Source organism: Schistocerca piceifrons, chromosome 2, assembly GCF_021461385.2.
Source record: "Schistocerca piceifrons isolate TAMUIC-IGC-003096 chromosome 2, iqSchPice1.1, whole genome shotgun sequence".
Lineage (NCBI taxonomy): Eukaryota > Metazoa > Arthropoda > Insecta > Orthoptera > Acrididae > Schistocerca > Schistocerca piceifrons.
This window is the reverse complement of record NC_060139.1, coordinates 759,177,270-759,192,258: the sequence shown is the minus strand read 5'-3', so window position 1 is coordinate 759,192,258 and position 14,989 is coordinate 759,177,270.

The window sequence follows — 14,989 nt, the reverse complement described above, 5'->3', positions numbered from 1 at the left end:
TTGGCAGAGAGGGGTGAAGGATGAGGTGGACAGCCACAGGGGGAATTAGGAAATGGACTAACTGGAATATATCCATACCTGAGCAATGCCGGGTACTCAGCTAGTTGCTAGTAAGTGTCATTCAGTTAACTTCAATGAATATCAATTTTTTAAAAAGGACAACACAATATATAGTACTATTCAAGAACTTAAACTTATTTACAGGCAATTTATTAGTTTACGCCTTAAAAGTTTGAGATATGAATTCGAAGCTTGAGCCTGGCGCTTCTTGCACAAAAGTTCAATTCGTGGTGGAAATGAAGACAAATACACATGCATTTCCTGTTCAACTGACAGAAGTCTCTCATGTTTCTTGATTTTTGTGCTAGTGCCGAAAATCGCAGCCAGCACACATGTTGTTGTTGTTGTTGTGGTCTTCAGTCCTGAGACTGGTTTGATGCAGCTCTCCATGCTACTCTATCCTGTGCAAGCTTTTTCATCTCCCAGTACCTACTGCAACCTACATCCTTCTGAATCTGCTTAGTGTATTCATCTCTTGGTCTCCCTCTACGATTTTTACCCTCCACGCTGCCCTCCAATACTAAATTGGTGATCCCTTGATGCCTCAGAACATGTCCTACCAACCGATCCCTTCTTCTGGTCAAGTTGTGCCACAAACTTCTCTTCTCCCCAATCCTATTCAATACTTCCTCATTAGTTACGTGATCTACCCATCTAATCTTCAGCATTCTTCTGTAGCACCACATTTCGAAAGCTTCTATTCTCTTCTTGTCCAAACTATTTATCGTCCATGTTTCACTTCCATACATGGCTACACTCCATACGAATACTTTCAGAAATGACTTCCTGACACTTAAATCAATACTGGATGTTAACAAATTTCTCTTCTTCAGAAACGCTTTCCTTGCCATTGCCAGCCTACATTTTATATCCTCTCTACTTCGACCATCATCAGTTATTTTGCTCCCCAAATAGCAAAACTCCTTTACTACTTTAAGTGCCTCATTTCCTAATCTAATTCCCTCAGCATCACCCGACTTAATTAGACTACATTCCATTATCCTTGTTTTGCTTTTGTTGATGTTCATCTTATATCCTCCTTTCAAGATACTGTCCATTCCATTCAACTGCTCTTCCAAGTCCTTTGCTGTCTCTGACAGAATTACAATGTCATCGGCGAACCTCAAAGTTTTCATTTCTTCTCCATGAATTTTAATACCTACTCCAGCACACATAGGAAGTGAAAAAATGCAACAGGATATTAACTGCTTTCACTGCTATTACTGGGTACTCTTTCTTCTCTAACAACCAAAGCTTGATAAGTGGCACTTCAACATATTTCAGTTGTTTGGTCTGTCAAAAGTTCTGCCAGCTGCTCTTCTTCCTACAGAGGAAGGTCGGTAGTGAATTCTGGAGACATTAAATAAGGATTGTGCATCTAGTGACATGTATTTGTCGATAGTGGTTAAGGGGAAAATATTGTGCCATGTTATTCTCAAGAAACATTTGGTGATTTAAAACGGGCTCGTAGGTTATGTCACCATGTGGATCTACCTCGAAAGTGAGAGTAAGAGGAAACATCAAAAGATTTTTCTTTTTCCACGTTCGATTTCCATATTCTAAGTTTTTTTGGTGTTTTTCTTTTTAAGTTTGACGTCAGCGCATTTTCTTTTTTCCTTGCATACTCTCGTACAGATAATTTAAATCGTGAAAACTGTCAGCCAAATGGTCTACATTTGCACACCATTCCTCGTTCAAAATCTGGTAATATGCAGGGTGTTAGGGAATTCCCGTTACAAACCCCTAGGACTTGTAGAGGGGAGTGAGTACATAATATTTTGAAAAGAACCATTGTCGAGAAATGTACCGTTTCAATTCAGATGTTTAACTCATCCACTCCTGATATAAATTGAGTTAGAGGCGACGCAGCACAATTATTACGTAACAGTTCGAAAGGGATCGTAATGAAACATCCATTTATCGCTTAAGCACATTTGTTTCTATTTATTAACACTTAAACGTTACTTGCTAACATTATTCCAGAACAAACTCGGCATACTGTACGTACGGAACGTAATCTTTAAATGTTAATACAAACAAATGTGCTAAAGTGAAAAGTGGATGTTCCGTTACCTTTTCTCTAGAATTGTTACCTAACAATTTGCACTGCGTCACGGCTAATTCAGTTCCTCAGGAGGACGAGTTAAACATTTGAACTCAAACCGTCGTAGGACACGGTTTCCTACCAAAAATATTATGTACCCACTTCTCTCTACAAGTCCTAGAAGTTTTTAACGGGAATTTCCAAACGCCCTGTATTTAATAGCTATTTTTTCTGTTCAATAAATCTTTCCAGGACTTTACCTTTGGACAATCAGCGGATCTCAGTATGCAGAACCAATGTGTGATGTCGGGAACCCGGTTCAGTGCCCAACTGTTTGAGGAGGTTTTTCTTAAAAGCCATAAACTAAACGAAATACTATGTTAATGACTGATTCTAAAACGCTTAAGTTCCGTAGGACTAGTCTTCTTCACCAGTGCCTCACAATGTACCAAGTAATATGTTGAAACTACAGTCTGGAAATTTTGTTTCAGTCTTACAACAAACCTTCCGAATCTCATGGTCACTGCAGGTGTACCATCTGGGCAAACAGAAAGACAATTTTCCAGGACATCCTGTTTTATTCTAATGTGGTGGATGTAGAAATATATACATCTGAACCAAATGACGTTGGGGGCGGTTCAGTAAACAAAAGGAATTGTTCAGTAATCGAATCCTTATCAACATACCTTACATAACTCAGTAACTGACATTTATTACTTATATCAGATGACCCGTTGAGCTGTAGTGAAAATACGCGTCATTTAGCTTTTCATGGAAATTGCAGTGGATATCTGAAGACATGCCATCCATTCGTCAGGAAATATTATCGTTTGACAATGAAACCAAAGATGTTCTTTCCTCTCGTCACTGTAACCTAACATCGATTTCACCATTTCCTTATATGTAGGAGAAAGAAACGAATGTGGTTGAAAGGGCTAAAAATTTTGTCACAACGCGAGCACTAAACCTGCAAAATGACAATCACTCCCCCCCCCCCACCCCCCACTTGTGTTGACGCACACTATCACTCCATCTCACACGCCGTAAGACAACGGAGAAGTGGTGAAAGGTGTCACACCTCGCATTAAAACATAAAGAAAACAACAAAGGAGCTGAGGAAAGTGTGGCCGGCTGATCACTCCCAGAAGAAATGGGTGAGCCTATCACCCACTTAACACATTAATAACATGTCCCTAAAATTTTAGGGAACAAGCTGGACATACCACAAAACCGCATTCGTTTGAATGTCAAATAAAATAGAGAGCAGATCTGTCAGCAAATCTGATGCTGCCCTCTGGTCTGAAAATAAAACAGAGTCTAGCAAAATATGGCGCACCGTAATCTGTACACGACAAGCACGACACATTGGAGGGTCCTCTTGCCGGAGCAAACTGCCATGCATCACTGGGGTCTGGCCTATGCGAAGACGAGTAAGGAGGACCTCATACCGCCTGCATGGCTGGAAGGAGGTATGGCACCGCCGCAGTGTGGACTTCACGACACGTAGCTTAATATCTGTCACTTACAGCCACTTGTCTTTTCATCGATGCAAGATTCTACACCTCAACAGCTAGGCGACAGCATGCAGGGTGATAGAATTAACTAAGGGTCACGATACGCTTCTTTGGCTGTTACATCCGCCCTTCCGTTCCTCACAATTACGCATGTGCCCTGACACCCAGCAGGAAGATGAGTGCTCATCAAACAAACCTGTCTTCCATTCGCCTACTCTCCTATTGATTGTTCCCCCTTTTCACATAAATTCTTAGCGTGTCCCCTAAATATTTAAAAGATTTGATGTTCTCTAGGTATTCATCGCTAAACTCGTAGTTGCATACTATCGGTTTCTGTTTGTTGTGGGATTATATTGCATTAATATACATTTAAAGAGACCTGTCCTGCGTTCCACAGCGAGTAAATTTTGTCTAAAGTTTTTCTGCATCAGCTAACGATCGTGAAACAACTACACTTTTCTGTAGTAAACGGCACTGTCGAACAACAATTTAAAAGTTTTGCTGAACCTGTCTGATAAATCATGTATGCCTTTTAAAACGTTATACTGTAAATCCTATTAAGCTTCCTTGGACCAACCGGATGTTACTTCAGTTTCTGTTAAACATCCGTCGTGTTTCGGCTAAAAATTCGTCGAAGTAATCGTATATATGTGAAGATACTCTGTACGATCGTATCTCAGTTATTAGTCGGACGATTTTTGGAAATTTAGGATGACAGAATAAACCTGTTAATCTGCATCTGCTGTTTACATGACAGAGTGTCTGATCAAGTAGACAATGACATACTGTCTACGGAGAAATTCCGCAGTCACTTGTAAAGTTGATATTTTCGTCCATCTAATAAAATAAATATGGATTCAGTCAGGAGCATTCGTTCAGCACAACTGTTTCAATATCTGAGGGTGCCCTTTTCGCCCATTTCAATATTTCTCAATTTAATACGAGTATATGTGCTCGCCAAACACTAGTATGGCAGTATCCTCACGCTTGAAGACTTTTACGATACGTAATATTTCCACTCTCTCTCTACTGTTTTCAGTTTTAACACAAAACTGATTCAATAAACACTGGATGGAAAGTTTTCAACGGTTCGTTGGATTTACGTAGCTACGTCAACATTATTATTCCATAATTCACATTTAAGAGCTTGACGGAAGGTTCCTACAACCAATTTCTGACTATTTCTCGAATGTTCCACTCTGGAATAGCACATCGGATAAATCACCTAAATCTTTTCGTGTGACCTATGATTTCTCTTATTTTATAACGATGGTCGTATCTCCTTATGTATATGACAGTCAACAAAATATTTACCCGTTCAGAAGACAAAGTTAGTGACTGGAATTTTATGGGAAGATCTCTCTGCAGCGAGAAACGACTTCCATTTAATGCTTGCTACTTCAGCTGGCTTATTGTATCCGTGACACTCTCTACCTATTTCGCAATAATACAAAACGAGCTGCCCTTCTTTGAAATTTTTCAGTATGTTCCGGCAATCAATACCATAACGTGCAGCAGTACTCCACACAAGGACGAAAAAAAGTAGTGGAGGCAGCATCTTTAGTAGATTTATTACATCTTCTAAGCGTTCCGCCAGTGTAACACAGTCTTCCGTTCTCCATCCCCACAACGTTTTCTATGTGAAAGTTCTAATTTTGGTTGTCCGTAATTGTAGTCCCTAGGCATTCAGTTGTACCGAAAACCATTAAATTTGTTTGGTATATCGTGTGACTGAAATTCAATACGTATGTTCAGCGCGTACTAGCATTTTCTGATAGTTCTTTCGCCAGGATCTGACTGTGAGTATTACTGCCGGCTTCATGCGTACCACTTCCTACGGATAGAATCTTTATCATTAAGTTTTCAAAATCAGCTGCACTCCCTTTTATAGCTAGAGTGTAGTCGTCTCACCAAACGTCTCCGATTATTACCATTAAACTAAGGTGTGCCTTTGCCGTTATTTATTACTTGGTATGAATTCATACAGACCGTCATTTATGATGTCTTGAACATTCAACATAATTGGTACCGTATCAGTGGGAAAACATCAGCCTGTGAGCTAAATATAACGTACCGAAGTTTCAGCCAACACTTCCCTATAGCTCGCAGGCTGCGGTGGTCTAGCGGTTCTAGGCGCTCAGTCCGGAACCGCGCGACTGCCCCGGTCGCAGGTTCGAATCCTGCCTCGGGCATGGGAGTGTGTGATGTCCTTAGGTTAGTTAGGTTTGAGTAGTTCTAAGTTCTAGGGGACTGATGACCACAGATGTTAAGTCCCATAGTGCTCAGAGCCATTTGAACCCTATAGCTCACCGCGCCACCCCTCTCCCCCCGTCACGTCTCGATATCTACACGGCTGTGTTGTACGTATGTCACACCTCTCCCTGCTGCACCATAGTTTCATGGTTTTATGTAGGTTTTCATCCTTATTTTTCTCGTCAGGTATCCTTTACTACCTGTTAGGGGCTCCTTGGACAATTTTATCTCTTCTGCCGTCTCATTTTCAATTGTTTTAAAATAAAATAAAAAAACAAAGGCAGACACATTTTGTATTCCTCTCGTGAATGTTGAATAAGCGAACGCACAGACAGATCCGCACAGGGTTTTATAACAGTTTAGCTTAATAAATGGTTACTTTCAAAATACTTTCGTGTGGGCTAATAATCTATTACATTATTTTATCTTTTATGTTGGTAGAAAGACGCAGAAAAAGAATTTTCCAGAAATCAAAGAAGAGATTTCTTCCGCCAGTGGCTGAAGGTTGCATGAAGTCTCCACTACAAGACCAAAATGTACTGATATGCACGAACAAAACAAGTTTTCAAAAGTCTTATATTACTACCAAATAATGTCCAAGATGTTATGAGCCAAGCCAGACAACACTACTGTCTCTTTCGGATCGTTAACATGACAAAAGAAGTGCAACTACACTGAAGAACCAAAGAAACTGATATATCTGCCTAATATCGTGTAGGGCCCTCGTAAGCACGTAAAAGTGCCGCAACACGAATTGGGGTGAGGTCGACCATCTGACACCATAAATTCTGCAGGTTTGTCCATAAATCCGGAAGAGTACGAGGGGGTGGAGATTTGTGAACAGCACGTTGCAAGGCATCCCAGATATGCTCAATAGTGTTCGTGTCTGAGGAGTTTGATGGCCAGAAAATGTTCCTGGAGCCATTCTGTAGCAATTCTGGACGTGTGTGGTGTCGCATTGTCCTGCTGGAGTTCTTCAAGTAAGTCGGAAGGCGCAATGGACATGAATGGATGCAGGTGAACAGACAGGATGCATACGTACGTGTCACCTGTCAGAGTTGTATCTAGGTGTATTAGGGGTCCCATATTACTCCAACTTCACACGCCCCACACCATTACGGAGCCTCCACCAGCTTGAATAATACCTTGCTGATATGCAGGGTCCATGGATTCATGAGGTTGTCTCCAGACCTGTAAACATCCATCCGCTCGATACTACTTGAAACGAGACACGTACGACCAGACAATATGTTTCCAGTCATTAACAACGGTGTTGACGAGCCCAACCGAGGCGTAAACCTTGGTGTCATGCAGTCATAAAGGGTACACTAGCAGGCTTTCGATTCCGAAAGCCCGTATCGATGTTGTTTCGTTGAATGGTTCGCCCGCTGACATTGTTGATGGCCCAGCATTGAAATCTGCAGCAAGGATTGCACTTTTGTCATGTTGAACGACTCTCTTCAATCGTCGTTGTTCCTGTTCTTGGAGGATCCGGAAATTTGATGTTTTATCGGTTTCCTGATATTGACGATTCACTCGTAAAATGGTCGTACGGGAACATCCCCACTTCATTGCTACCTCGGAGATGCTGTGTCCCTCACTTATGCGCCGAGTATAACACTACGTTCAAACTCCCTTAAATCTTGACAACCTGCCATTGTAGCAGCGGCAACCGATCTAACAACTGCACCAGACACTGGTTGTCTTATATAGGCGTTGTCGATCGCAGCGCCGTAATCTGCCTGTTTACATATGCATGCCTATACCAGTTTCTTTGGCACTTCAGTGTACATATGCCCACGTTTCACTATCTCAATTTAGTTAGAGTTCCGAGTGGAACTGCAGTCAGTGCTAATATAACCCGTTCAAAAAGCAGGGAAGATGAGCAAGCAGCAGCCAACGCTGTAGAGCAGTCCTGTGCGTACAGAAACAGGAAAGCTCTTAAACACTAAAAATATTCTATAGAGAAGAAAACAACACGATCCTATCTCTAACATTTTCTCGTCATTGGAACATTTTTTAAAATCGGTATGCGTCAAAAAATCTGTCAAGATTCCAGTATAAGCAATAACGTGAATCACATATGCAGCACTAAAAGGGAATGGTGATATTGGAAGAGGTCAGTACAGTCTTTTCAAACCAACCAAGAAGGTTGCGGAAAAAGCCTAAATCAACTGACTGTAACATCCTGTATTCGGAGGGACGTATACTGTCAGGATGTGGTCGCAAAGCAAAACAAGAATAATATATGTGTGTTCAAGGAGAGGGTTGCCCAGCAAGGCAAAAAAGTTGTCTGTCGTCATATTTACATTTAGAATAATACAGGAGTTACATTGTTTTTACTTTGAATATATCGCACAAAGAATACTTCGACATATATATGTGAAGCCCAGCTAGACGGCTGAGTGAGAAATCGCGCTCGGAGATAGCTCGGCGTAACCCGACGCAAAACTAAGCTTCTTAGTACACATGAAGAATACAAGACTCGTTGCAGGCTTTGCAGAATACCCGGTCTGCCACAGTAGCCTCTCTACCTCCATCATCGGCTTTGCGGTTACTGTGCAGGCTCTCGAGCTCCGTATAACGATATATAGGGTAACCTTGCTGCTAGAGTATTCGGAGAGTTAACACAGCCATGAGGTACAGGCCCGCTCAGCAGCACCCGCATTCCACCACTCACCCCATCTGTCCCTTCAGTTCGCAGAACCTGGGCGGATTACTGACCAGCAGGAGCACACCCATATCGACATCATCCCTGAATTCTCAAGAGGATCGAGGACACGTATTTTCGGAAACCGTGGAACAACCCTAACTGGCACAGTTAGATTTCGTACTATCACATTCACGTTAGATCTAGTGCCTCATACTACTGATATTGTTGTCTACCAGAAGTAACATGTAATTGAACATACTAAATATCTCACTTCTGATTAGATAAATTATACTAATATTTTTAATGTGACAAAATTAACGGCATCACGCCCTGTCTACATATTTTATATTACATTCATTACTATAAGGATGTTATAAGTTACATCTGACACAGAATCCTAAATTTAGAATTTAATCTTTTCGAAACAACTGTCTTCCGACTGGTCTGATATAGCCCACCACGAATTCCTCTACTGCGCCATCCTCTTCATGGTAGCACTTGATCCTATGTCCTTAATTAATTGCATTCAATTCTCTGTCTCCTCCTACAATTTTTGCCCTCTACAGATCCCTGATGTCTTAACACATGTCCTATTATCTTTTCCCTTCTTCTTGTCAGTGTTTTCCATATGCGGAGGACCTTCTCGAACTAATTATCAAGCTTTTCTTCTGCAGCATCACATCTCAAACGCTTCGAATCTCTTTTGTTCCAACTTTCCCACAGTCCGTGTTTGGCTGCCGTACAGTGCTGTGCTCTAGATGCACATTCTCAGGAATTTGTTCCTTACATTAAGGCCAATGTTTGATATCAGTTGACGTCTCTTGACGAGAAATTCCCTGTTTGCCTATGTTAGTCTGCTTCTTACGTCCTCCTTCCTTCGTACATCATGGAAAATTCTACTTCCAAGGTAGCAGAATTCCTTAAATTCGCCTACTTTGTTGTTAAAGTTTTCGTTATTCTCGTATCTGCCACTTCTCATTACTTTCGTGTTTTTAGGTTTACTGTCAATCCATGTTCTTTACTCATTACACTGATCATTCCATTCAGAAGATCCTGTAATTATTCTTCACATTCACTGAGGATAGCAATGTCTTCAGCGACTCTTATTGTTGATTTCCTGTCACCCCGATTTCTAATCCCACTCTTGAACCTTTCTTTTATTTCCGTCATTGCTTCTTCGATTTATAGATTGAACAGTAGGGGCGAAAGACTCCATCCCTGTGTTTCAACATTTTTAATCTGAGCACTTCTTTCTTGTTCTTTCAGTCCTATTGTTCCTTCTTGGTTCTTGTACGTATTCTATATTAGCTGTTTTTCCCTCTAGATTACTCCTGATTTACTCAGCACTTCGTACATCTTGCACCACTTTACATTGGCGACTGGTTTTCCTACTTCGACAAAACGAGCGTGTCTTGTTTTTTTAGCCTTGCTTCCATTATCAACTGTAACGTTAGAACTGCCTCTCAGGTGGATTTAACTTTCCTAGGGCCAAACTGATCGTCATCTAACAGATCCCCTATTTTCTTCCCCATTTTTCTGTATATTACTCTTGACAGGATTTTGTTAAGCTGATTCTGCGACACTTTTCGCACTTGTCTGCCCGTGCTGTGCTCGGAATTGTGTGGATGATACTATTCCAAGAGACTATGGTACGTCACCAGTTTCATAGATTCTACACACCAACTTCAATAGGCGTTGCCATTCCTCCCAATGACTTTAGAAAAATCCGATGGAACGTTATTTATCCCTTCTGTCTTATCTGATAGGGAGTCTTGAAAAGCTCGTTTAAATTCTAACTATAATAGAGGACTCGCTTTTTCATCCATAGAGTCCAATTTCTTCTTCTGTCTCGTCATCATACAAGTCGTCACTAACAAAGAGGCCTTCAGTGTACTCTTTCCAGCTATCCGCTTTCTCTTCTGCCTCTAACAACGGAATTCACGCTGCGCTTTTAGTGTTACCACCATTGCTAGAAATTAATGTAGTGCACAAAAAAGCGTTTGCATTCGTTTGTGAGAATTTCAGCAGTGAAGACAAATTATAGGCAGGAAAATTTAAACTACGAGGCCCAGCAAAAACAGACGTCAGGGAAGTGGTGGGAGAGGCAGAAAGAGAAGAACATGATGAAACACAATGAAAATAGGAGAAAAGAAGGTTGTGGGACTGACTGAAAAATAAAAAGAGAATAAATAGTAAGTGAAAAAAGATTGAGGCATTTGCTTTCCTGTTTGGCACAGAGAAATTAGCCACATACGTTAATTTTTGAGGAAACGTTGTGAGAGGAACAGAAGAAAGCAGCTACAAAGAAGGATTTTGACATGTATATGCTAATTGATAATGTGAGATGCAAGCGGGTGAAACAGGCATAGTGTATGGTACACGTAACTTGTTTGGCCGCACCAACCTAATTGGATGAATGAATAAGTCACATAGTCACACAGATGAATGTCGCAGAAGCTTTCATGCCTAGTTCTGTTTACGGTTCTCGCTACTCGTGCCGTCTTCGATTACATCGAAATAGTGGGGGCTCGGTAGGACAAATGATGCACAAATCTACGTTTATGATTCTGTGGAAATATTCCGAAAATTGTGGAGGGCACAGAGGAAGTATTTTCTGTACAGTTAAGGTGGTCATCAAAAATCCTCCACCGTATTGTGGTGTCGTATTGGAATACCCCCGAGAGTAATAGGAGGCAATTGTTCACGAACTTCAGAACTTAATAATTTCTCATAGGTTGCTAAATCTGCTTGAGACTTTTTCACTTTTAGTTTAATTCCCATATTTTTCACCCATCTTTCCATCGAAGACAGACCACTGTTCATCTAGGCGATCTCAATAGGCTATTTATATTTTCGGATCCGTAGAAAAATTATCCTTCATGTGTATAAATTGAAAATTAATATGACACAAACTAATAACCAAAATATTTACCTTTGTTTTATGCTAATATCGACATAGCTATAAGATAATCTACAAAACTGAGAAAGCAACATCCTCTTAAGCCTGTGACGCAATACAGCCGGAAATAGTCCAGTCACAAATTGTTTGTCAATTTATTATCGTGTGATTAACATGTTAGTATTGAAATGTCTCAGGAAAAAACAGGGAACAGTTCATATGAAAATTCTGAAACTGACTGATAAAAATACGTAGTAAGTAACATCATTTACTGAAAACCAAATATCATTTCCCAACAAAATCTTCATTTTCCGCAATGCCATCATTCGACGAGAATCTCTTCCACGTAAAACCTCTTTTTCATTTTTGTCATTTTTAGGTTATAAAATAGTGCTAAATCCGAGGATTACAGTGAGTTGGAACTATTTACATTCTCAGTTCTTGTACCTTTGGCCTTGTAAAGGGCAAAATGACAAGGCGCACACAGCGACAAGGCGCAATGACGGTGTATAGCATAACATTCTAGTAGCGTGACACAATAGTAACATAGTGTTCGATTTTAATCTTTTCAAAAATAACAGTTGTTATCTTTTATTTGACGCCGAAACTGATTTTCCTTTTCCAAGCCACTTTCATGGTCTTTTTACCTTCGGGGTTAGATGGTAGGTCCACGCACCATCAACATCCTCACAACAACACTAGAATCCCTTTTATTCTTCTTCGAGTTATCCAAAAAAAATTTCAAGAGTCGTTCCTTGAGCAATTGGCCTTTATTGGACAGCCGTGGCATCCATCGATCACGCAAGATCTTCTCGCATGCAATTTAATTCATAATATTTTGTTACCTTCTATCACCACCTTCTCATGAATCTTAATGTGACTTTTTTTTTGCTATGGTTTGTAAAGTTTTAGAATTGCAATCTTCTGTCAACATTTATCACGCAAAAAACGGCCTTCAACCTGGTCTAAAGCTCTCAACGCCTCCCCTCAGCACAGGTTGTTTCTGACCTCAGTCCACATTTTACAATACTTTAAAAAAAATCACTGGTGATACATCCCGTCTATTTCTTGAAACATGTTTCATTGTTTCCTTACGATATCTATAAACGGACAATTCCACGTTATATCCTATTTTAAGAATTTGTAAAAATAACAGTACAAATACCCTGCAAACCGACCGCCATTATCCCAGAAATTTACCAAGCATTTCAATCCATCCTTAGAAACACTGTCCGTCTGTGTATTAATGAGCTCTCACAGCTCCTGATAATAATTAAAACTTATATGTCTCGGTTGGATTTGGCATATGAATTAAGTGGTCCGTCCTCCCGCAGGTCGCAGTTCCCGATCGCTGGTGCCGTAATGAATTCGCATCTGACGCTACACGCAGCGGATGGTGGATTGAATTCCTGGAAGCTGTGGAGAGCATCCAACGCTGCCGTGGCTACCGAATTCCTCATGCTGTCCGTGTACAATAACAATATCCCATACCTAATAATTAAAGGCCTCCACCGGATAATCTGTTCATTAGCGAGCCCTACAGACATACCAATAGCAACCTCGACTCCGTGTGAAGGCAGAAAGATGAAAGGTCGAGAGGTTGCGGTACGTGCACATCTGAAATCATTTCATTAAACTGCAATATGAACCATTCTGCGCGTGTCTCCCACTACAGAAGGCTCATTTGCTCAATTAAAAAAGTATTTCTTTGCTTGGATTTAGAACAACTATTTAATACGGAGGCTGTTAGAAACTAGATAAGAACCTTAAGTACAGTAACTACAGTTACTCTGAGACTAAATATGAATTGAAATAAGAAACATCATAGGTTGATATCCAGTCTACCTCTTGATCACGGGTCACTCAATTCTAGGTCAGAAGTACAAGAGCGCGTGAGAGATATTTCTCTTCTTTTTTACATCAATCATTCGGACACGTAACAACCACTTGATACAATGCATGTTAAGAACTCTGCACAAACAGAGTAGAAATCATCTCTTCACATCAACTGTGGAAAAAAAGACGTCCGCGATGGACATTTAAGAATAGTTTTTGTAACGTTATGTTTATGTATCGTGAAACTTGTTTACACTGTAATTGTTCTATTAGTCGGCATATGCAGACACCTTAAATCAATTTTTTACCCTGTCATCCTCAGAATGCATCTAGGGAATACGTTAAATGCCTCACGAGTGTAATATTTTACAAAATTTATTATTTTACAACCCGATTTTCGACTACTAAGCCATCGTCACGTACGAGGATAGATATTTTTAGCCGTGAAATTCCTGAGGGATCAAATATTTTTAACTAGATGCATCTACAGAGTGGCTAAGTTGGTTTCCAGAGACGACAAATGTTATTGTTTGATTTAGGACTAAAACTAGAGGAATTATCTCAGTAAAATGCGATGTAAAACTACTTAGATAAAATATGTGGCTTATTAAATAATGAACTATATAACAAATTACAAGGTTTATTTAGAGGAGAAAACTATGTTGAAAAATATACAGGATGTCCTGTAAATGTTATGAGAAACTTCGAGAGGTTGTAGACGGTCCCAATATTTCGAAGTCTTGGTCTTGTCATAATCCATCGCCCTCCAACTAAAACCAGAGAACTTCTTGGCAGTGTTAAGGACGACCTTGGTTTACGTAAATCAGTGGTTTACACCATTGAAAACCGATATCGTGAACACCAACGGCACACGAGATTGCAACAGCCTAATAATTGTGCAATCGCCGAGCATTGCCTGTCAGAACTTCACGGCATGGATTATGACAAGACCAATGTCCTAACACAGACTTCGAAATATTGGGACTGTATCATCAAAGAAGGTATAGAAAACCTGAAGTGAATCGTGACAACGGCTATTCCCTCAACCAAGCTTGGGAACCAGCCATTACCCGGATTAAGGAGAAGATAGAAATGTCCCAGAATGTACTGACTTCGAGGACAGGTGGAGGAACCTCCGAAACGCCGCCGGCAAACCTGCCTGGGCGCGGACCTACGAGGGAACACCCAGACGCGGGGCCACAAGAAGGGCGTCGAACCCCGGCGCTGACGGCCGAGAGAGCGCCCAAGGCAGGGGGAGGGGGAATCTGAAACATACCTCACGCCTACCGTCCCTTGGCAGAACATCAGCACACCTGATGATGGCAACAAGGTCGATTGCCGAAATATTGTGTCCTTTGTATACTCAGCAGGCTGTTCACCCGAGATTTATTTCGTCATGAAATACGCCTGGAGAAATTGAAGAATGATACGAATAGGCATGTTGAAAAAAAAAACGCAAACTGGGGTACAAAAATTATTTGTCTCAATGGTTTTCCAGCAAAGTCCGAAATTAATTGGAGGAGCATATTCTTATATTTGAAGCTATAGTGTTCTGTTTAAGCAAGTCGGACTTGAGAAATCTACGTTCGATATTGCGGAAGAAAAAGGACTGCCCCATAATTTCAACGCAGAATCCATAGCAGGCTAAGAGCGGGTTGAAGGGGTCCATCCAAAATATATCCCGGAATCCGAGGTATATGATGAAAACACCAAACAAAACTTCCAAGGCC